Source organism: Acomys minous (genome assembly GCF_964271855.1).
Source record: "Acomys minous genome assembly, chromosome: 16".
NCBI classification, from domain to species: Eukaryota; Metazoa; Chordata; class Mammalia; order Rodentia; family Muridae; genus Acomys; species Acomys minous.
Window position 1 is genome coordinate 26,951,166 of NC_140498.1, and position 24,555 is coordinate 26,975,720.

The 24,555-nt window shown below is 45.0% G+C and overlaps 1 protein-coding gene across 1 annotated transcript in view; it reads right to left on the minus strand.

Annotated features, from left to right (window-relative positions):
• Positions 1-180, minus strand: part of CCNJL (cyclin J like) — a 59,279-nt gene extending 59,099 nt beyond the window's left edge. The window contains exon 1 of the mRNA XM_084761211.1: positions 67-180. The gene's annotated coding sequence lies outside the window, so the exon portion shown is untranslated. The remainder of the gene's footprint in view (positions 1-66) is intronic.
• Between the last annotated feature and the right edge of the window lie 24,375 nt (positions 181-24,555).

The following is a 24,555-nucleotide window of genomic DNA, read 5'->3' on the forward strand; positions in this document are numbered from 1 at the left end:
CCCCGGCGCTGGGCTGCGTTTCCTGCCCACCCTCCTCCCTCGCCTAGGCGGAGAACTAAGCTTCACCTTCCCTGGGACTCCCGGGGGTCCTCAGTCACTCGCCAGCTTGATCCTGGGGCGTAGGGCGCGGCGCCACCTGCGCGTGGACCCAACCGTACGGACGCCCCCAGAAAGTTCTGACTTCCGCATGCGCTGCTCCTGCCAACCTGCGGGCGCTTCCACCTGTCTTTCTTTTTCAGCCTGTCCTGCGTTGTGGAGGTAGATTTCCAAACAATTCCCACAGGAGCCCCGGAAAAGCCACCCTTCGACACGCACGAGTTCCTCTTTATAAAGGGGGCTCAGTGAGTATTTTATTGTGCTCTTAAGTATGCATCCATGCCGAGCATTGCGGGGAAACAGTTCTTATAATTATGGAGGGTTGCAGGATAGAAAGCCCTTTTAATTCACTTGTTTTTAGAAAGGCATTTTCTGGAATCCGCGATATAATGGCATAACATCTCACTGTGCTGATTTTTGTGAGCCTTTCGGTGATTTCAGTAACTTGGAATCAAATTTCACAAACTATCTGGGTGTTTTTGCCCAGTTCCTTATCCACTTAGAGCTTGGCTTTAGGTATTAGGGGATACAAACTGTAGCATTCTACTAAGGAAGGACACATCATGATTAAATGAGAAAGTACAGGAAAAGAGGATAACCACTAGACTGGTGAGAAAGTCACCAGCAAGCCCGCACTGTGGCACACGCCTGTATCCTAGCACTCTGGAAGGCAGAGGCAGGTGGATCCCTGTGAGTTCAAGGCCAGCTTGGCCTACAAAGTAAGTTCAGGATAGCCAAAGCTACACAGAGAAACCCTGTCTTGGAAAGGAAAAAGAAGGAGGAGGAGGAGGAAGAGGAGGAGAAGAAGAGGAAAAAAGAAAAAGGGAAAGTCATCAGCAACAAATCATTAGTATGAAGAAGACTTTAGTTTCTGCCTAGTTTTCTACAAGATGTGTGTGTGTGTGTGTGTGTGTGTGTGTGTATGTGTCTCTGTGTGTGCGTTTTGTTTTTGTGTTGCAGGGTTTTTCTGTGTAGCCCAGGCTACCTTGGAACTCACTCTGTAGACCAGGCTTGCCTCAGACTTGGAGATCTGCCTGCCTCTACCTCCTGAGTTCTGGGACCAAAGGCATGTACCACCACCGCCCAGCAACAAGTAAAAATTTATGGGTTAAAAATATTCCGTTTTGAAAGCATATCATAGTGGTACACGCCTGTGATATTAGCACTCCGAAGCTGCAGCTTAAGGACCAGGAGATCAAGGCCAGCCTGGGTTACACAGAAGTTTAAACCCTGTCTAGGCTATGTGAACTTTTTTTTTCCTAAAGCTTTGATAAACTTGGACTGAAACGCAGTTTTGGCATTTATGAGCCCCTCATGAAAATATAAAAATACCCAGGTTTAAGCAAATGTGATATGTATGCAGGCATGTCTTTAGATCAATGTGTAAAACCCTAACACTTTCATGCAGAAAGCGCCATCAAAGGAGAAAAAATTCACAGGGGACAGTTGCATGCCCATATTCAGTAATAAACACACTTTTTAAAAACTGGAGAATATCTTTAGCAAGGGTGTTTTGGGGTTTGTTAATTTTTTTAGGTGACCATACAAAGAAAAGAGTTCCATTGTGGCATTTCTCACCTATGTGTCGTTATACTTTGTTCTCAGTCGTTACCCTCCCCCACCTCAAGGGTTTATTTTTAGTACATGACTCCTAAGGTGGATAAATATACAATGCTCTCAGGAATGCAAATGCCATCTTTCTGAAAAACAACATAAATTAAAAAGTATCATTTGATGCAATTATTTCACATCCAGGAGTTTGAGGCTAGGTTGGTGTCAACATAGTGAGCTCTAGGCCAGCCAAAGGTACATAGTGAGACCTCATATCAGAAACCAAAACACGCGCGCCTGCACACACAGAGAGACATACACACAAACAAACACTACTGTGAACTCTTAGAACAAGGAGCTGGCTAAGAATGGTCTTATAAAGGTATTTTTGCAAAAGAATGACTATGGAATGAGTTAGGGTAGGATAGCATTCACAATATCGTTAGTAAACAGGAGGCTAGGATATGGTTGTACTACATTCATACATATTTATTTGCTCATGGAGGAAATTGAAAAATATCCATAAAAATATCGACTATAATCAGAGTGATAATTACGGTGGGGAAGAAAAGGAAGGGAAGGGGCAGGAAGGGGAGAGGAATTTGTGCCAGCTATTGAACCTCCCTGCACAGCCTGAGCAATCACTCTACCTCTGAGCTTCCTCTTCAGCCCTGGAAACCCTTAATTTACCCCCCCACCAGTAGATCTGTGTTTTCTAAATCTCCTACAAGAAACATATATTGATTTCGTGACTAGAAAAAAAAAAAAAAAAGAGTGACTGTTATTCTCAATAGTCATATGCTATGTTTGCTGAGGAGGCCTCCCCTGAACAGCTTACAGTGTTGTGCTTTGCTCACTTAAAAAAAACACACACACACATTATTTCTTCTTCAATAATCTCCTGGGTATATGGAAAGAAGAGAGGTCTTGATTCTTTACTAGTTTATCGTCTTCCTTTCCTGAACATTAGCCATGGGTTTATCGAGGGACCTGCTGATGGAAGGAGAAACACACACTTTGGGCTTTTCCTCCAGGGTTGTTTTAAGAGGAATCTAAGCGCGCTCGTCCAGCCCCTCCTTTGTGTATTCCCAGGACTCTCTCATTTTCTCACTATCTCTGAAGAATAAAAACACATTGCACCAATAAACTGATGCTTTTAGAGGTTGGTCGCTGGCCACAGGTGCCCTTAGGAGAGGCGATTTCCTGTCCCAGCTGCTGGGAAACAATGTAACCGGGGGTTTCTTTTCCCCCCAAACAGGCCAAAAGTTTTCAATCATTCAAAAACGAAACTCTTATTAAGTGCTTATTATGGACTAGTGGCCACTCCTCCACCCCACCCCACCCCACCGCCCATCTCAAAAGCTAACAGTTAAGGAATCAAAGGTTTGAAGCAAGAACATTCTAGTTACCTTCAAATTTCCCATGTATAAAGAAAAAAAAAATATCCCTGCCCATTGGGATCTACTTAGAGACAGCGAGTCTAGTGTTTTCACCAAGTTGTTGTTGACTGTTAGTTAACTCTACAATAAACCTTTTCTCTCCTTCCTCCCATCTGCCCCTTTCATGTGATCCAAGCTCTTCCTGGTTCCAGGCCCACTCTGTTGCTAAGGATAGCCGTTATTAATTAGCTTGTTTCCTTAAAAAGTGTCTTATGGGCATGGGAGGAGGCCGGAGAGATGCCTTGGTGGTTGAGAGAACTTGCTGTTCTTGCAGAGCACTGGAGTTCCAGTCTCAGCACCCATGTGAGGCAGTGTTCAACTTCCTGCAACTCTAGCTCCAGGGAACCCAATGCCCATGTGATGCTTTCTTCCTTGGGCACTTGCACATAATTGCACATGCACACAGAAACACATAAAGAAAAATAAGAAATCTTCTAAAGCGGCTGATAAAGAGCTACTTTCCTCGTTCGCCCAAAAACCTTGTGTAAGACCCCCAGAACCACCCAAGCCAGGCATGGAGGTGCACACCTGTAACCCCAGCACTCAGGAGGTAGAGGCAGGAGAATCAGATGATCAGTTGCATAGTGAGTTCAAGGCCAGCCTCAGCTAGAATGTACTTCCTTCCCCTCCAAAATGACCAGTGACATGGGCAGGGGATATACCCCTGTCATTTCATTACTCTGCGCAGACTGAGGGAGGAGGATTGTTGTGAGTTCGAGAACAGCTTGAGCTATCTAGAGAGCAAGTGTGAGGCCACCAAAGGATATATGTCGAGATCTTATTTTACCTTCATCTATTCTCCAAACACACACACACACACACACACACACACACACACACACACACACGAAATGACCTGTGTTTACCTACATAGACATTATCCCTTTAATGGATCATGCTATGACCATCCTTCTGCACTTGTTCTCTCATGCTCATGTCCACAGAGCTGCATGGTACCCTAGTGTTTTCTCGTGTGGCTCCATCAGGATGGGCATTTTCTTTCGCTGGACACCGAGACTGTTTGCAGCTTTTCGCAGCCATGGGCACACTGAGCTGGTCGTACAGTCATACAATTCCTTCAATATAGCTTCTTACTACAAGGTGAAACCTACCACTCTGAGTAGTGTTTCCTCTAGGTCTTAGCAGTTCATGCTGTATCATTTGGACCCCAAAGTGTGAAGGCTGGCGGCACTAAGAGTGACAGAAGGAGGACACTTGCCTTATTACACTTGGGTCTTTGACCAAAATCAAGAAACCCTTTCAAACTGTTTCTAGCCATGTGTTCTGAGGAATCAAAAGACTATTTGCCAAATCCTCTAAGATCCTGGCCCAAATAATACTTCTCTAAATTAAGCTCAATAATCAAACAGGAAGAATAAAAAAAAAAGTAGCACTTTGCTTCAAAGCACAGAGTCTAAGACAGTTGCAAAGCTGGTTCGAATTCCCATTTTAAGTCGGGGGGGGGGGGGCGGAAGTAAAACCAATAAGATACAAAATGAAAACCTATCTCTTTCAGAGTGAGCGTCACACATAGGTGTGTGCCCTCTATAGTTGTGTGGCACACTGCTACAGGGGCTGTTTCACAACCCACACACATACACTAAATATATACACGTATGCATTATTTAAGTGTATTATCATCTATATAATACATTTGGGCTTTTAGTTGGCAATTCTGGGGATCAAATCTAGGACCTGACCCACTCGGCCATTAAACTACATCCCTAGTCTGTTGACACTCTAAGACTCTCTTTGATCCTGTGTTCTGTAATGACATCTTCCAGAATAGTTGAATGTGTGGGTGAAGCCAGCAGATATGTACAATAAGTGTTTTCTGTTTCCATAGTTCACTAGGACATTACATCCCCTGTGCCTTGGGAGCACAAGAATTCCTCCAAATCTATGATGCGTGAGATTCCAGGGGAGTTAGAGGCAGGTGGGCTAAACCTACAAGTAGGTACCGGGTGGGGACCAATGGCCACCTGGAGAGGCCATGCATTCCATTTGAACCAGAAACTTGGTTTGGACACAGAAAGAAGGAATTGTGCATTCTCGGTCCTCTGACACAGTACCTCACTAGGCGTCTTAACATCAGAGAAAGTGTTCTCTCAGTCCTGGATGCCAGAAGTCTGAAGTCAGTTGTCAGCAGGGTCACGCTGCCTCTGAAGACACTAAAGAACATTTATTGCCTTCCTCACTTTTCTGTTGGTTGCCTTGGTGTGTGTTCACAGGACACCACAATGTCATGGTCTTCCTCCTGTCCTCACTGGGACTTCCAAAGGTCATAGCCAATCATAGCGCACTGTGGGGCCACGCTACTCCAGTATGGACTTTTTTTTTCCCCTTTTCCATTTTCAGGAGTGTATGTGTACATATTTGAGCATGTGGGGCCGTGGGGGTACATGTGCACCTGGGTACACGTACATATGGGCGCTTGAGGCTTATGTCAAGGATCATTCTTGACCATTCTTCCTTATCCCTTGAGGCAGGCCCTCTCAATCAAACTCCGAGCTCCCTGATATGGCTATTCTTGCTTGTAAGCTTTCTCTGAGGAATCCTCTGTTTCTGTGCCTTAACCATGGAATCCCCTTCCCAGCTCCAAGGATGTCCTCATTTTAGGCAATAACTTTCTTCCCAAGATAAAGTCACTTCAGCACATCGTTTGGGGGAAATAGTTTTTCCCTAGAGGAAATAGCATTTTAAGAACCCCGCCCCCTCTCGTAGGGTTTCTTATGGGGAAAGGATATAACGGGACCACCCATGCTTCCTCTTCTTCCAGCTCTGCTTAACTCATCAGTAAGCCAGAGGCAGGGAGTGTTGACTGGAATTTCATGTATCAAGAAGTCAAACAAAAGCACATTTGTTTTGTGTGGTATTTCCACCATTGTGGTAAGAATTAAAATACCCAGGCAGGAACCACTACAAAACAGGTACAGTCCAGTGATTCTGAGTTTAAGTTAAAGTTGTATTTGCATATTTGTTTTTTTGCACTTACTTATTTTACGAGGCAGCATGCAGGAATCCATGCCTTCCTTCCACCATGTGGGTACTGGAAGGTGAACTCGGGTCATAAGGGCTTGGCAGCAAACATCTGTATCCACTGAGATCTCTAGCCCCGTATTTGCATTTTACATGGGAACTTTACAATATTAGGATAAATAATAAAAACTCACAGTGACAGGTTAAACTTTCTTTATAAGCATGTTTGTTAAGACCACCAAGACTGGCTCATTGGCTAAGAGCACTGGCTACTCTTCTCGAGGACCTAGGATCAATTCCCAGTACCCATATGGTGACTCCAAACTGTCTTTAACTCCAGCCCCAGGGGATTTAGAACCTTCTTCTGGCCTCCAAGGGCACCAGGCATGCATATGGTTCACAGACATATGGGCAGACAAAATACTCAAACACATACGGTAAATAAATAAATATCATTTTAAAAAAGGGATTGCTAAAAAAAAAAAATTAAGTCAAGTTGAGGCAGATAGAATGAAAGGGAAAGGGAAACCCTGATTTCTGCCCTTCAGCTCCACCTCTTCCTATTTTTTGAGCAAAGGCCCTGTAGTTTTCAGTATTTCACTGCACTCACTTTGCACCACTTTCCACAAATTACATACTGAGGTTCCCATCTTGTCCCCTCTGAATTTTACCCCCAGAGGAAACCCATTTATATTTCCTTCTAAAGCTCTCCCACATTGCCCTGCTCTTAACCAGAACTCTCCATTACCCTTGTGGGGAAAATCATTTGAGCAAAATGTCCTTTTTTTAAAGAAATTATTATTTAATTGCTTTGGTAATTCTTAATGTGTGTGCCAATAAGTATGAGAGAGGGGTGGCATTTGTGGAGTGCATATGCCAGGCACCGTGCCACATCTCAAGCTGTCCCTAGCTTTTAAACAGTGGTCCACTCCTCCTCCTGTGGTTCTTCCCACCCATCTCTGCTCACTGTTCTCAGGATCCCTGAAGGCAATAAATGCATGTGTTTCTTTCCCATTTGTATCAGCACACAGCACATGGGTATGGTGAAGGAGGTGTCAGTACAGGCCTCCTGAGGTGGTGAACAGTGGTCACAAGGATAGCAGACCACAGGGGTCAGTGGGCTGAAGGAACCACCTCATACACAATTACTGTCCCTGCTTCCCAAGTGAGACTGGGAAACTTATGTCGTCTTGGCTAAGCCACGTCTGCCCTGTGAACCTTCTTGATCATATTTAGTAAAAGGAATGAACCCTTCCTTAAAGCAGCTGTGAAGGGAAACTGCCACCGCAGCCAAGCGTTGCCTTGTCCTTGATCAAAATGACAAGCCACTCCACAAACGATACATCCTCTCCCACTTATTAACAAACACATTAAAAATGACCGAGGCAAGTAAATAAGCCAGTTTTGTTATTTTTACGAAGGCTCTGGGCACTGCTTCTCATTCCCTCAGGCGAGTTTTGTGTCAGATCCCTGTGGCACCTGAGTCACATCTATAGCCCCTGATTCAAAGGTCTAGTTTTTCTTTTTAACTCCGTGTGGGCCACACACAGCCCCAGCCTGAGCCTGGGAGCCCTGGACAAGGTGTGTGACAGGAGCCCTGCCGGCCCACCAAGGCTTCTGTGGGGAACCTGCCTGCCGCAGGAGGAAATAAAAGGAGCCATTAACTTCAAAGACCCCAAGGGAGCCCTCCAGGCCTCCCTTTCCTGACAGACAGACAATGGACAGGAAGAAGGCTGAGACTGGACAGTAAAAAGTGACCAGACAAGCCACCCTCAAGCTCGGGAGACTCTCTGCCGGCCAGCCGCAGGGCGCTAATTCCCTCGGGCCACCAGGAATCCAAAGGTTCCAGGTGTGCAGGAGCCAGATGAGAAATGAGCCGAAGATGTGAGGAGCGGCCTTCTCAGCAGAGGCCACAGCACAGAAGGGTGTCATTTCTTTAAAAAAAAAAAAAAAAGAGTTGGGTACACAGGCCACACCTGTAAAGTTGAAAACGTGGGCTGGTAGGATTGTCAGGCGGACTACTGTGGAGCGTGAGGGAAAGGGGGAGTAGTCAGGGTGGCTCCAAGTTTTAGGGCTGAGTACCTGTAGAGTGAATGAAGTTAGCCTCACCTGTCAGGACAGTTAGATGGATGGCTTGTGCTTCGGTATCCTCCAGCAAGCTCATCCCACCGTACTCTTGGGGCACGCAGACTCCGCCCCTGGAACGTCACTCGGCTCGCTTCTGGCCAGCTCAGAAGGGAGAGCTAAGGCTCTAAGTGAGATCACCTCAGATGTCACATTTGGCTTCCATTCTGTCCCATTGATGATTGCTGAGAAGTTTGGTTACTCCAGATTCCTCATTTGCAAATGGCACTGATAATAGTACTCACTTTATAGGGTTATATGAAGGGCACATGACCATAGTATCTATCTAGAGGGTTACCAGATAAATATGAGCCAAAAGTTACTATGGAATCATAAGTTGTTGCCAGATGTATACGTAATTTAATGTCTTGCTATTTTTAAGCCCCAAATTACCTCATGTGGATTTTTATAACAGATCTTTTAAAAAACTTTCAAAATATTTTAAAGTTCTGATTAAATTTTTTAACGTGTGTGTGTGTGTGTGTGTGTGTGTGTGTGTGTGTGTGTGTTTGTAATCATGTGTGAGTATACATGAGCATTCATGTATGGAGACCAAAATACAATTTATGAGAGTTGGCTCTTGGCTTCCACTGTGTGGGTCCCAGGGATTGAACTAAGGCCATGTGAAGTGGAAGTTTCTGGTTTCTTTAAAAACTCAATTGCGTCATGTGACATTTTGCTGAAAACAGACACGTGAGAGGGCGGGTGACGTGTAGAAAGAATACAAATAGAACCCCACAGACAGATGACGATTTTGCCTCGCTGTGCTGTGCAGCGCTTTGCTGGTCTTTGCTGGTCTTCACTGGTCTTTGTTGGTCTTCGCTGGTCTTCACTTTGCAGAGAGAAGCATTCCAGAGCACTTCTCATGGTACTCCGGCTGGTTCTGGCCGCTTCTACAGATTCATGCGGATTCGTCGGAGCCTTGCTGTTTCTGCTGGATCTTGCCACCATTACGGATTCACTGCTGTTCGGTGTTGACTGTTGGATTGGACTGCTGATATCCTAACACCACAAAGTGGAATTGGCCCAAGGAACTAAGTCTAAACAGGTCCATAGTCCCTTTTTCCTTTTAAGATTCTTTTTCCCCTTCCTCTGGTTTGGTGGACTAGAAGTGAAGTTGATGTGTTTAAGAACCCTAAATAAAGTAGTTTTGAAAAATCCAAGCCTAAGGTCATGAGATAGTGGTACCTGATGAGCCATCTTTCTGGCTTCCCAAAAACATTTTAATGACTTCATAATATTTTAATATAAGAGCTGTTTGTTTATCTATCTATGCATCCATCAGCTATCTATGTATATTGGACAGCTCACAATTGCCTGTAAGTCCAATTCCATGGGATCCAAGACCTTCTTATGGCCCCTTTGGGAACCCATATCCACATTCACATATAGAGTCACAAGCATGCATATACACACATGAACAGAAATAAAAACAAAATAAAAAATTTAAAGTGTATAGGTGCCTCTCATTTCTATTTCTTCTTTTAGAAACTTTCCTTAAAAATTTTAAAATTACATTTATTTACTTTATTCTATGTGTTTTGCCTGCATGTATGTATGTGTACCATATGCATGTTTCGTACCCTCATAGGCCAGAAGAGGGCGCTGAATTCCCTGGAACTGGAGTTACTTGGATGATTATAAACTACTGTGTGGGTGCTGGGAATCGAACCCTGGTTCTCTGCAAGAGTAACAAATACTTTGAAACACTGAGCCCCCTCTCCAGAGCCTAGAAACTCCTTCATTCATCTTTGACATACTAGAGTCTTGCTAAGGAAAAAAAATAGTTCTATATTAAAACAGGTAAGCCTCGTTTTATTGAATTCATTGCGTGTGCTTTTCCTGCTGTCTTCAAACTTTACGTTGAGTTGCTCCGACCTCCAGACATATGCAGCCAAACCTCTGACCTTCTTTTGTGAGAGTATTTGTTTCCAAAGCACACTGACATGCATGCTTATGGGAACACAGGTGCCAGGCTTGCCTCTGCCCTCTCTTGCTGTGTGGCCTAGCAACTGACCTCCCCTAAGATGCAGCTCTCCCTTCTGTTATCGGGGATGGAGTTGGCTTGGCCTCTGGAGCTTCTTCTCTGTTCTGGCATTCAATGATTCTAATTTACAGCTGGAACGCCATGTTGCTGGGGCTTATTGGCAGAACCTGTTACAACAGTCACTTCAGTGCCTTCCTCCTTTTGACTGCTCCCTTCCACACTCTTCAACCGTCCCTGCTGTCTCCAGTCTTCCTAAAGTGTAGTTCTGAGGACGGGTGTGGTGGCTCACGCCTTTAATCTCACTCCAGCACTCAGGAGACAGAGGCAGGTGGACTGCTGTGAGTTCGAGGCCAGCCTGATGTACAAAGTGAGTCCAGGATAACCAGGGTGACACAGAGAAACCCTGTCTCCAAAAACAAACAAACAGAAAACCAAAACAAAAAAGAGTAGTTCTGAGCCCACTGTTCAGAGTCTCTATGGCAACGTCCAATTCATCGGTACCACCCTGAGTTTTCTCCTGTTGTTCCCCCTTCTCAGCTGTTGCTCCTTATAAAAAGGAATATTGTGGCTCAGACCATTGCCTTTGCTGGGAATGTTCCCACACCGTTCTGTCACTGGAGAAAACTTGGCTAGTGCCATCTTTTCTGAAGTGTTTAGAAATGTTTTTCCAGTACCTAGACATTTCCCCCCCCCCCTCTTTTGAACTGTATTATTTTTCACATGTCATGCACATTACAGTTGTTGATATTTCTGTCTTATTTGGGGAAATCTTATTTAATGTATTTATTTCCATTTTCTCTAGAAAGATCAGAGGATTATCACATATTCATTTTTTAGGTCCTAGGCATTGAACCAAGGTTCTTGCATACTGATCTACAGCCCCAGATCTCTTTTTACTTTAAAAAAAATTGTTGAGACACATTCATACTAAGTTGTCCAGACAGACCTTGAACTGATGGTCCTCCCACCTCGGCATCTCTAATAGCTGGGATCTGAGTCCTGTATCACCAGGCCACCTGTGTCTATGTTATTAAAAGTGAGAAAGCTATATCCCACAGGCCCATTTGATCTGGCCTCTTAGTTTACGAATAGTTTTAGCGAAACAGAGCCCTGTCATCTCTTTATATATTCTCACTTGCTGCTTCCCTACTATGGTGGCAGTGATAAGGAGCTGAGAGAGGAACTGGATGGTGTGGAAAGCCTGCTGACTATGTAGCACCTTACACGACAGCTTTCCTGGCTCCTGCACCACTGTGGAGCACACTGAAGGGCCCTTTAAACGGAACCATGTAGAAGAATGTGGTGGTACAAGCCATGATCTTAACACGTTGGAGACTGAGGCAAAATTTTAAGTCCATCCTCAGCAAGTTTCTAAACATCACCCAGAAGCATTATCCTTCCAGTACAATCCTTGATGACCAAATTTTATAATATCCCTTGGGAATATTTAACGCTGTCCCTCAGTAACCACAGCTACTATAAGGGTTGAGTCCTACAGTTGAAAGTCAGAATTCCCATCATCCACCTGTGTCACTTGTGTGATCTCCATGGCTGCAGGGAAGCATGGCCTCCTCTGAGGTCAAGGAAGACAGCAATAACTTTTTATGGAAGTTCATTTGTTGATACTTACTGTGCCAGGCATCCTGGAACACACTAATAAACACTACCAACAATGTTTCTACATGTGAACTTGCAGGCACTGTGCATCTAAATTCAGCCACCATAGTGGGAAATGTCCCGGTCCCTTCATGTTTGCCAGAACATTCCCCAGTGCAGAGAAGCCACTGGACATTAGGCAAGCATCCCCCTGGGAGTCAAGGGAGTTACAGGAGTGTGCAAGGGTGAGGGTCAGAGATTGATGAATCTCAGTGTCCCATTTTTCTCAGTAACATTCCATGTGCTTCTTGGAGGTCCTCATGAGATCCAGGTCCTGGAGTAGTGTGGCTAGGAACTCTCATCCACTGACTCAACATGTTCCTGTCTCACAGTCTCTACTTTCTGGCAGGATCTTCCCAGCACACTCTCTCTTCACACCCAAATCTTTATCTTAGTGTCTGCTTTGTGGAAAATCCAAAATAAAACAAATCACAAACTAGCAGAGAAGAAGGAGGAGGAGAGAGAGAGAATAGTAAGAACCTATAGAGAATAAAAACAGGAATGAACAAAAGAAATGCTCACTAGGGTTCTTGAGTGACAGGACTGTAGCTACCAGGTGGTTTATTAGGGGGAAAACTATCCAAACAGGGTGTTGGGGACAATAGGCCATATGGCCAATGTTCAGTCATCTTGTCCAAGTCTGCACCTTTAAGTCTCTGTCTTTCCCAGAGCTTACCTTTCACCAGAAACTAGCTGACCCTGTTGTGAGTCAGCAGCTAAAGACAGATAGGGATGGAGCCACCCTGTTGTGAGTCAGTAGTTAGACTAAAGCTAGATGAAGACAAAGTAAGATGCCCTGTGTGGCAGGACATTATGACCCTGCCTGGAATTCCCTGTGTTTTGAGAAAAGCCTGCAGCTGCATTGCTTTAGCAATATGTTTCCCTGCCTTCTGAATTATGAAAGCTGCTGCCTGACTAATAAAGTTTGAGAGTTTGATCAATCAGACTTGCTCTCCTTTTTTGTGTCTTGCATTCTCAACAGATGACCTTCCTCCCGAGTTTTAGTCGAACCCCGCAGGTCGGGTCAAGTGGCGCCCAACTTGGGGCTCAAACCCATGACCCTGAGATTAAGAGTTTCATGCTCTACCGACTGAGCTAGTCTGCAAAGCAGTGATGTGTTTGGTATAGCAAAGAAAGGAAAGGGCAGCTGTTCCATTGGTGAAGAAGTGAGGTGGACAAACATGGCGTGAGGGACTTAGCTGCAATTCATGTACAATGACTCAGGATATTATTCTAAATGCCACAGATAAGGAATCAATGGATTGTTTTTAAGCCAAAGAGTGACCAGGCTTGCAATGTACTTTTAGGTTATCTCTGTGGCCTTGGCATGACAACAGCTTCTGTTGGGAGCAGGCAGCAGGTGCCTGCTAAGGAGAACACTGTAAAACTTCTGGCCACTGTTAGTGGCTTGGCCTGGTGCTGTGCAAATAAAGATGGAGATAGGTAGGTTTGGGATATGTTTCTGTGACAACATGAGACAACATGCAGACAACATGAGAATGGCATGTCTCCATCTAGACAAGAGATAACCATTTGATGCCTACAGGTTTCCCCAAAGATGGACACCGTTCTTAGCTCAGTTTTACAGATGGTGAAGTCAAGGCACAAAGACTGCCTAAAGATTTGAACCACTTTGGTTACCATAGTCTCCATACTTACATTCTATGAGCTACGATTCCAAAGTGTGTGTGTCTGGGCCTGCGCATGTGTGCATGTGTGTGTGTGTGCACACGTGTGTGTTTAAGTACCAGGGATTTGTGCATGCTAGTCAAGTGTTCATCTCTGTGTTCTAACCTGGGAAGTTCTCCAGCCCGTCAGAGGCTATCTTCTTTTTCGGGGATTAGAAATGAGAGTGAGGGCACGAAGAAGCAAGGAGCTAAACTGAAACCCTGGATCTCCTGGTGAAAATTACATTTATGGGTGGCCATTAGCGTGTAAGTATCAGCACTAAACTAACCGACTAGACCCAACCAGCATACCCACATTTATGCATCCATGCCTCATAGTAAACTGAACTTAGAAACAGCTCAGATTGTAAAAACCAGGTGACTCACAGCAACCAGCCTAAGGGCGTTTGACTAATCTAAGGTGGCTCAATGGGGAAGTCCCTCTGCCCCGGCTCTGTGATGAACACAGCTGAAGTGCATGCTTGCATTCCAGGTGCTTGGGAGGGGGAAAGAGAAAGGTCATGAATTCCAGGCCAACCTGACCTACAACATGAAGTCCTGTCTCAAAACAGCAACAGACACCACCACAACAACAACAACAACAAAAATCAAACCAAACCAAACCAAGAAAAACTTTAAAATAGTTGGGTGACTGTGGCGCCCATCTTTAATTCCAATCCTTGAGAGGCAGAGGCAGAAGATCTCCATGAGTTTCAGGCCAGCCTGGTCTACAGAGCAAGTTCCAGGACAGCTGGCACTGTACAGAGGAAACCTCATCTCCAATAACCAAACCAAAAAACAAAACAAAACAAACTAGTCTTGCCTTTTGTCTTAGTTACTTTTCTATTGCTGTGAAAAACAAACAAACAAAACCAAAACCAAAGCCAAATATACAAACAAGCAAGAAACAGCCAAGGTAACTTATAGAAAAAAAAAAAAAAAAAGAAAGAAAGAAAGAAAAAGAGTTTGTTTTGGGTTTACAGTTCCAGAAGTTTAGAGTTGGTGATGGCAGAGTGCAGGCAGGAATCGGCTAAAGCTAGAGCAGCAGCTGAGAGCTCACATCCCAAACCACAAGCAGAAGGCAGAAAGAGACAAACTGCCGGGTGTGGTGACGCACGCCTTTAATCCCAGCACTCAGGAGGCAGAGGCAAAGGCAGAGGCAGAGGCAGGCGGATCTTCTGTGAGTTTGAGGCCAGCCTGGTCTACAAAGCGACTCCAGGACAGCCAAGGCTAACACAGAGAGATCCTGTCTCAAAAAACCAAAAACCAACTAACCAAACAAAACAACAACAACAACAACAACAAAAACCCCCATAAAGCCCGCCCCCAGTGACACCCTCCAGCAAGGCCACACCTCCTAATCCTCCCCAAACAGCCACCAGCTGGGGACCAAGTATTCCAGTGCCTAAGAGAGATCTCATTCAAACCACCACAACTTTTGTTTTCTGTTTCCAGTTTCTTCAGCCATTCTGCCAGTGTAGAATAAGATGTTATCCTGAGCTGGAAGGATGGCTCAGCAGTTAAGAGCACTAGTCGCTCTTTCAGAGGTCCTGAGTTCAATTCCCAGCGACCACATGGTGGCTCACAACCCTCTGTAATGGGATCTGATGCTCTCTTCTCGTGTACATAAAATAAATAAATAAATAAATAAATAAATAAATCTTAAAAGAAGAAAGACGTTACCCCATTGATGAGCCACTAATAAAGAGCCTATCAGACCCTGGGATGTTCACTCGGTTTGCAGTTTTTCCTCTGACATTGCTATTAGGACCACCCTGTCCCCAGCCTTTACACCACCTCTGTGATATTAGGGCAGAAAGACCTCCCTTTCTGTATTCCTGGTGAGTGCTCCCCTGCCCCGTCCCCGCCCCTCCTCCACTGCTTCTTCCATCCAGTACTGGGTCCTGGCAACCATGAGAAGAAGCTCATCCCTCCCAGGCCTGCCCTTGTTCATTCAGACTCAGTTCCCCAAGGTTCACTCTTCCTTATTCTGACGCTGTCTCCGGAGAAACCCCACTAAGCCAGTCCTCTCAGTGCGACTTTCAGCTTCTTAGCTCTTTCCCCGAGCTGTACATGCAAATTTCCTGAGGGGCTTAAAAACAGCAAAAAGCCTGGGCTCCTTGCCAGACCAATTATGCACTTTAAGTTTCCCAGGTGTTTAATTTAGGGGCCAGTGAAGAACCACAGACTGACGGACCCTGACTGTTCCTGCTAGATTTGGTTCCCTAGCAGCTGCGTTGGAGGTGGGTGAGGCTACCCCGGTCACAGTGGGCTTGGATGTGGGGTGGGTCCCTCCTTGGTCCTCTCACTATCGAAGCGGTTTTTCTCTGTCGCTGTTGCTGTGAAATCTTCCGGCCATGAACGTCATGCTGTCAGAGCACACCTCCCAGCTTCTTTTCTTTGTTACAGTCACTGTCACCCCAGATTACTTGAAGATGTTGGTGCCTGGCTTGCTGTCACTCTCAAGCAGAGCACCTAACTGCTTTGGTACTTGGCGTTTTCAATATAGAGTCCTATAGGTGCACCCCCAAAACGATGCCCTTTCCTGCAATTATTCCCCCCCCCCACTCCCGGCCCCTTCCACCACTTCTGGCTCAGGTGTCACTCTACCCACAAATCTCAACTTTGAATCATTAGCTGGCCTCCATTTCCCACCATTCCCCAGTTCCCTTCCTCTCAAGCCTAGACACCAATCCTTGAGGCCCTGGATTCTTCCCCAATCACTCTGTCAAGCAGGAAGAGGAAGATGTGGGGTGCTATTGCACAGCAGGGTAACTGTGAAGGACAGTAATATGCTGTACATTTCATTACAACATTTTTAGAGGGTGGTTTTTTGTTGTTGTTGTTGTTTGTTTTTGTTTTGTTTTGTTTTTTTGAGATGTGGTCTGAAGTAGTCAAGGCTGACCTCAAACTCACTGTGTAGCTGAAGACAGCCTTAAATTCCTAATCTTATTACAGATGTTTGCCAACCTTGGGCTGCCTTAGCTTTTTTCCTTGCCCTCTTTCCCTCTCTCCTATCCTCCTCCTCCTCCTTCTAGAAACAGGGTCTTGCTACGTAGCCTTTGCTGACCTTGTCAGTACCCACTATGTAGCCCAGGCTGGCCTTATACCCTCAATGAGCCTTCTGACTCAGCCTTCTACAGCATTACTATTGCAGGCATGAACCACCACAACTGAGCTTCTCAATAAAGAGTAATAAGCCTGGCGTGGTGTCTCAGGCCTATAATCCCAGCAGTTTGGGAGGCAGAAGCAGGTGGATCATTGTGAGTTCGAAGCAAGCCTGATCTACAAAGTGAGTCCAAGGCTACATAGAGAAACCTTGTCTTGAAAAAAATAAAAAACGTAAAAATAAAAAAGAATGATAATGTTGAGGATATAGATGTTTTTAACATTGTTAGAACACTATACAACATACATTTTTACCAAGCATTACATAGCACCTGTTAATGTGTCCAGTTTAAATGATTTTTAGGTACTTTAAAGCCCTCTCCAGCACAAAATGTGCACTGACTATCCAGGATACCCAGGCCAAGTCCCACTATTGTCCTCTTCAACAATGTCCATGCCCATTAAGTATGGCCAGCTGTTTAGTTCTCACAACTACTATATTGTTAAGAGCATCACCATTTTCAAGATAAGAAAGCTAAACTGGAACGGTGCCATGTTCTGTAATGCAGCACGTGAAAGGTAGAGGCAGGAGGATCAGGGATTCTGGGTAATTCCTAGCTCCATAGCAAGTTCTAGGCCAGCTTGGGATGTATGCTATTCTGTTTCAACACACACACACACACACACACACACACACACACACACACAGCATTTTAAGTGCTTAAATATGTAGTTAGGGTCATTAATTACAGTCATATTGCTATGTCAGCACTGTTTTTAAATCTTTTCCTATATATAGAACAACCTAAGGAATCCACAGACAGCAACTGGAGTTAGTATATAAATTTATCAAAGCCACAGTCCAAATCAAACCACCTCTCCCCTCCCTCCCTGTGATCACCTGGTTCCAGGCATCAGTGTCTCTTGTTTGGATTATGACAATGATTTCCTATATCATTTCTATTGTCCTTGTCCCTTCTGGTCTATAATCCAAGTCACACTGCATCTCTGTTCTACCCAGAACTCTCCAGTGGTTGCCGTGTCACTCAGCCCAAGAGGCAAGTAGCCTCCTAGAAGGGCGTTCATGACCTGGTGCTCGGAACCTCTCTGATGTCTTCCTTCACTTCTGTCACTCAAATGCCAAACTAACCAAAGTGACTTCTGATTGAGTAGCATTGCCAGAGAGCATTTTGTGCCACTTGAGATTTGTAGACAGTGTGTGTGTGTGTGTGTGTGTATGTGCGCGCGCGCTCATGGATGTGTGAGTGTGTGTGAGGAAGAGGTAGATATGTGTCTGTGTGTGTTCATGAATATGTGAGTGAGTGAGTGTGTGTGTGTGTGTATGTGTGTGTGTAGGTCAGATGTTGACATCAATTGTCTTTCTGGATTGTTCTCCATGTTTTTGTTTTTGTTTTTGTTTTTAAAAACAGGGTTGCCACATCCATGCATGGTCCCAGGAACTTGGACCTGAGTGGGTGTGGCAAGGGTATGAAGAAAAGACAAATACTGACAGAGACACAGGTGAAAGTCTGGGACCCAGTGGTCTGGGCTATTCCCTGGAGAAACCACAGCACCCTGAAAGCTCAGTGTATCTTTTGGATAGATGTGGACAGAGAGGTGGGTTTATTGAATGTAGGTAAACAAGGAGGCTGGGCTTATGGTACACTTGAGTCAAGGAGACAGGAGGAGTCTCTGTATTAGAGCAGTCTTCAGGCCATAAGCCTCCAAGATGACAGAAGGCTCTGGAGGACATATTCTGCACACACTTTACACCCTTGCACTTTATCCCCTGGGGAAAGCTTTGCTTAGCCCCTGAACCTGACTCCAAGGGGAAGACTTTGCCACCTTTTCATGTGCCTGAGGCTCTGGGGTCTTTAACTCTGGGACCAGCTTGTATCAACAATCCACATTTATCTGGGACTTCATTCACTCCGAGATTTCTCTGCTCTCCACATGGTGGGTCTCTCTCTGAACTTGGGGCTCACCGGTTCATCTAGACAGACTGGAGAGCAAACTCCAGGATCTTTCCTTGATGTTGGGGTTACAGGCAAGTGCCTCCACACATGGGTGATGGAAATCTGAACTCAGGGGCTCATGTTTTGTTTTGTTTTTGTTTTGTTTTGTTTTGTTTTATTTTGTTTTGCTTTCGAGACAGGGTTTCTCTGTGTACACTTGGCTGTCCTGGACTCGCATTGTAGACCAGGCTGGCCTCCAACTCACAGGAATCTACCTGCCTCTGCCTCCTGAGTGCTGGGATTAAAGGCATGCGCCACCACCTCCTGGCCGGCCTCATGCTTTTATGCCAAGGACTTTCCCAACTGAGCTATCTCCCCAGCCTCTTGCTGTGTATCCCAGCCTCTCTCTGAACTTATTCTGTAGCTCAGGCTTTCCTCGAAGTCACTCAGTAGGCAACATGCTTTATTTTACATGTATGGGAATTTTTGTCTGCGTGTGCTCCTGGTGTCCATGGAAGCCAGAAGAGGGCTTGTGGATGATCGTGAGCCACCATGTGGATGCTGGGACTCAAACCCAGGTCCTCAGGAAGAGTAGTCACTGAGGCACCGAGCCATCTCTCCAGCTCCCCAGCCATTCTTAAACTTCCTTTGTAAGCGTTCAGATCCTTCGACTCTGGTCTCCTGAGTGTGTACTCAGGCTATTGGGAATGAGTGCTTGGCTGTTGGGAATTTAAAGTGAGACTTGTCAAAAAACAGTTTTGGGTTCTCTTTCCATACTGTTGAGAATGTGTGATTTGGAGAAAAGGAAGGTTTGCTTAGCCAGACTAATATTTTTCTGAGTGAAAATGATGAGCTTGGAAGAGCAAGGACATCAAAGCCATTTGTGTAGAGGGATGTTTACGAATGTTGGACCAGGAGACTGCAGCAGCGAAGGAGGACATTAAGTTAGGCAATACACAGCAAACACTTAATGCAGGGCCTGGCACATTGTAAAGACATAAGGAACATGAGCTGCTATAACTACAAGCATCCATTCTGTGTCCGGGCAGAGCATTTAACTAAATTAACTTCAGTACTACACTCTGGCCTAGCACCTTTAGTTACACTCTCAACTTTAGGATGGAGAGATGGCTTTGAAGCTAAAGCAATATATTTCCAAGATAAGGAAACCATTGAAGAAGCATTTGCATACTTTAGGTGGAAATAACGAAAACTCGTAATATGGACCTCCATCACCACCAAGAAAAAAAAAGTCATGATTGCTTTTCGGATCAAGAATTTATCAGTAACGTGTTGTTTGATTTCAGTACGTAAAGACATCTCTTTGGAACATTGCAGCCTGATCATGTTGTGGTTTTCTCAGAAATGTGGACCTCACTTTGGAAATCTCCTCTGACTTGGCCTCAGACACACATTTATGCAGATAGCCTTCCTCATCTGTGGCCCGCAGCTGCCAAGCCCCAAGCTGCAGCCAGCTAATTGGAAACACAAGACAAAATAGAGGGGCTTTATCATTGTGTTCCACATGCAAGGCCATGGCCCAGCTTCCTCACGCTTCAGTATTATTCACAGATTTGGCTGAGGAAAGCATTCTGTTGTTGCTCATGCTGCAGAGACGTGAGTGTGTAGAGTGTCAGAATCTCATTGGTTCTAAAGAGTGAAATGTAGCATCAAGATTCAGGAGCAGAGTGATAGAGAAAGGGGTCAACAGAGAGATGCTTCCACCTGCTGGTCGCAGGTCACACTGATACAGGATTGAGGCAAACCCTCGGTGGTGGAGAGGATGGTCGCTACGTTTCTGCACCCCGCACCGAGCTCTGCATGGATGGAGCCATGAGTCACTAAATGGAGGTAGCTGCTGCCAGAAATGGTGATGGGTTCAAGTCCTTTCTCATTGCTTCTTCTTTGTTAAATTTTTTATTTTAAATTATGTGTATATGCTTATGTGTGTGTGTGGGGGGTTTATGTAAGTGCAAGTATTTCTGGAAGGCAGAAGAAAGTGTGGGATCCCTCAAAGCTGGAGTTTATAGGTATTTGTGAGCTACCTGATGTGGGTGCTTGGAACCAAGGCCAGGTCTCCTGCAAAAGCAGCATGCACTGCCAAGGTCGCTCTCTAACTCTTATTGTTTGCTTCTAATCACAGGAGCCTGGACCACATTGTCCGGGAAATGGATGTGGTCACTCCGCATTTCCTCAATTCTATAATTCATTTTTGACATTTCTGCTCATGAGAATGTGTGTGGAAATTTAATCTGCTTGAAGAGGTAGAGGTTATTTTTTTTTTGAGGTTATCTTTTAAAGGGAAAAAATCTAAAGTTGAAGGTGTCTTTTATATATGGAATTGACTTATTGTAACCAAATAGCTAGGGCCTAGATCCTATGACTGTTGTATGGATTGTATTTATTTAAATGAGAGGTTGTCTGAAGGCTGGTGATGTGACTCAGAGGAAAGAGTGCTTGTCTGATGCCCTGGCCCGCCGGGGTTCGACTAACGCTCGGGAGGAGAATTTTCCTGTATGGAGACAGAACACTAGATACGAAGAAGGGGGCAAGTCTGCATTCTGATCAAACCCTGTTTATTGAGAATTTTTACAGAGTTTATATAGGCACAGAGGAATGGGTATTTGTGTAAGCAAGGGTTGCTATGGATACCTAACTCTGGAATGCTCCAGCAGGTAGGTATCTACCTTTACAGCTGCTAATTGCAGGAGAGAAATTCCAGGAAAGTCGTGAAGGATCTGGTTAGTCAGGAAAAAGCTCCCGGAACTGCTGCTCACAGGCAGCAGCTGGCCCTTAATCTGATCTTATCAGTAGTCTCTCTGGAAAAGGAGTAGCTCAGGGGTCTGGAATGACCAGCCCCCACAATAAACCACAACAGGTGTCTAACTGCCGACCTACGACAAGGTCAGCTAGTTTCTGGTCAATGGCAGACTTCTGGAGAAATAGGAACCTAGGTTCTGACAAGATGGCTGAACATTGGCCATGTAGCCCGTCCCCAACAGTCTGACATGCCCAGAGCCCTGGGTTTAGTCCCCAGCACCACATAAAACTGGACAAGGTGATGCAGGCCTGCTATCCTAGCACTTAGGAGGATCAGAAGTTCAAGGCTGTCTTACTCCACATTCAGTTTGAGGCCAACAGGGACTACAAGAGACCCTGCCAGAAAAACAAAGTCACTGCAAGATGAGACGTTGCTTGAAAAGCATTTAGGAGAAAGACTGACCCTGGGGTGAGGTGAGGAGGCGGGCAGAGCTGCCGCCTCAGGCTGTCCCACTGCCAGCACAAGCCACTGAGAGTCCCTTGCCACCTATCAGAGCACAGCTGATAAAGGAGCCACACCGCCAGCCTGGCTTTTGGGATTACCTCTTATCTATAGTTTGTTGAAACCAGGTTCAGCGGTGTGCCTGTCCATTGAGCTGTTTCCTGCCCATTTGCTTTTTTATTACTCCTTAATGAAACCCATTTCAGTGCAAGGTCATAATTCTGGTCCCTCCGATTGGCATCTCTGCAAGGGAGTCTGGAGCTATTGCTTATTTTCTGTTTATTCCGAGTTAGTTATTTAAAGCCGTAGGTCAAAACATTCCCAAGACGAGTGTTAGACGGATGGCTCCCTACGTGATCTGCTCACCATGATCCCTCTGACGGGCCATTTCCGGTTTGGAGTGACTAAGACCAAGAATAAAGCTGTTACTGGCCCTCACTGGGGTGAACACACTCTTCTTTCTACAAGACAGAAGTTCAAGCGAGTAATTGTTTGTTGACCAGTAGCTATGTTTCACCAGAAATCAAAGTGTTTAACAGAGGACGTGGCATTTTTGCACCTTCACCAGCAGTGCTTGAATGTGCCAGTTTGTTTTACACCCTTGCCAGCCAAAGTCAGAGGATGGCTTGCACGAGGCTTTGCTGTTGTTGTTTTGTTTTGTTTGGTTGTTGTTTTCTTCTTCTTCCACTACATGGGTTCCCAGATGGAACTCGGTACATCAGGCTTGGCAGCAAGCACCTTTAACCTACTGAGCTATCTCACCAGCTTTTATTGTTATTTAAAAAAAAAAAAAAGATTTAGGAGGCAGGCAGAGCTCTGTGAGTTTGAGGCCAACGTGATCTACAGAGCTAGTACCAGGACAGCCAAGGCTACACAAAGAAACCCTATCTCGACACTCTGCCCACACTCTCCATAATAATAAATAAAACAAAATAAAAATGTATGTGTAGGTATGTTTTGCCTAGTTAGATGTTTACACTCTGTGTGTTCCTGGTGCTCATGGAGGCCAGACATGGGTACCAGCTGTCCTGGAGCTGGGGTGCTGGCAACCAAATCCAGGTCCTCTGCAAGAACAGCCAAGGGGTCTCATCTGCTGAGGCATCTCTTCAACACCTGTTTTAAATTTTTAAGATATTTTGATGAGTATGCAGTCATGTTAAGCTTCTATTTTTCATCCTTCTGATATGAAGGATCATGGACATTTTTAATGCATGTATTTGTAGTATTTCTTCTTCTCTGTATGTCCTTCAGTGACATGATTTGAGTGAGAGCACACCCCGGCCCCTGCCCCCCCCTCCCCCGCCGTAGGCTGGTATATTTGCATGATGAACTGTTTTGGGAAGGATTAGGAGGTGTGTCCTTATTGGATGAGGTGTGTCACTTGGGGTGGGCTTTGAGGTTTCAAAAGGCCACCGCAGGCCCAGATCTCCTCCCTGCTCTCTCTATGTCTCCCTGCCTGCTGCCTGTGGAAAGCTCTGCTCCTGCTTCAGTGCCATGTCCCTCTGCTGCCCACTGAAACAATCCCAGGCTACCCTTCTAAAACTAAGCAAAGCCTCAGTTAAATGCTCTCTTTTATAAGAGCTGCCTCGGTCACGGTGTCTCTTCACAGCGATGGAACAGTGACTAAGACAATCAGTGCCACGTCTCTTTGTGTCTTTTCTTCATAGTCTCATTGGACTGTTTGTTTTCTTACGACTAGTCCTTTGTCATGTTTATGGTTTGGAAATATGTTCTCTCTCTTGGAAGAAGTCCTTACCGGATGAGATTACCCCTCCCTGTGTATGTATGTGTGTGGTATTGGGCACTGAACTCGAGGCCTGGCGCATGCTAGACTGGTGCTTAACCATTGACCTGCACCCCAGTGCCTCTTCTCCTCCGTTTAAGGGGCATTCACAAAGTAAATGTTTTTATAAATTTTAATGAACTCCAATTTACCAATTTTCCTTTGATTGGCTGTGCTTTGGGGTCCAGAACTCTTTGCCTAGCCAGGTCTTAGACTTGTTACACTGTTTTCTAGCTTAGTGGATGATAGTTACATCTACGATCCATTCTGAGGTCGTTTTTTAAACAAAGCATGAGTTTAAGCTAAAAATGTTTTTGCTTATGGACATCTAATTTGAAACCTTTATTTTGACAAACCCTTTGAGGGGATCAGGGTATGAAAAGCACTGGGAGGGATTTATGATTGAACAGTAGCAAAATAGTAAAAAGTAACCCACTTCTTGGGGACAGGGACACATTTCTACTCTATAAATATAACTGCAAGTGTAAGTACAACTGCCATAAGCTGGTTTTACTAACATGTCAGCACTGGATACAGGCTTGAAGGAAGATGTGCACACATTCAAAGATGATATGTGCCCACACAGTGAGAGGATGCAGAGGAGAGGCCAGAGTTTAGGGACCTGAATCTTTTATAGGAAGTTACATTTCTTAAGACTTATTTTCACATGTGTGTGTATGTCCTTAAAGTTGGAAGAAGGCATTGGATGCCCTGGAGCTGGTGTTACAAGCAGATTTGAACTGCCTGATGTGAGTGTGGGGAATTGAACTCAGGTCCTCTGGACAAGCATGAGCATTCTTCACCAATGAAATATATCTGCAGGCCTGTAAGTTGTCTTTTTACTACTTCTACAGAGGTAGATATGTACCGTATATGTGTATATTGTGCATGTGGCCAGAGGTTGATAACGGTGTGTTTTCCTTGGTCACTGTCCACTCTGTTTTACTG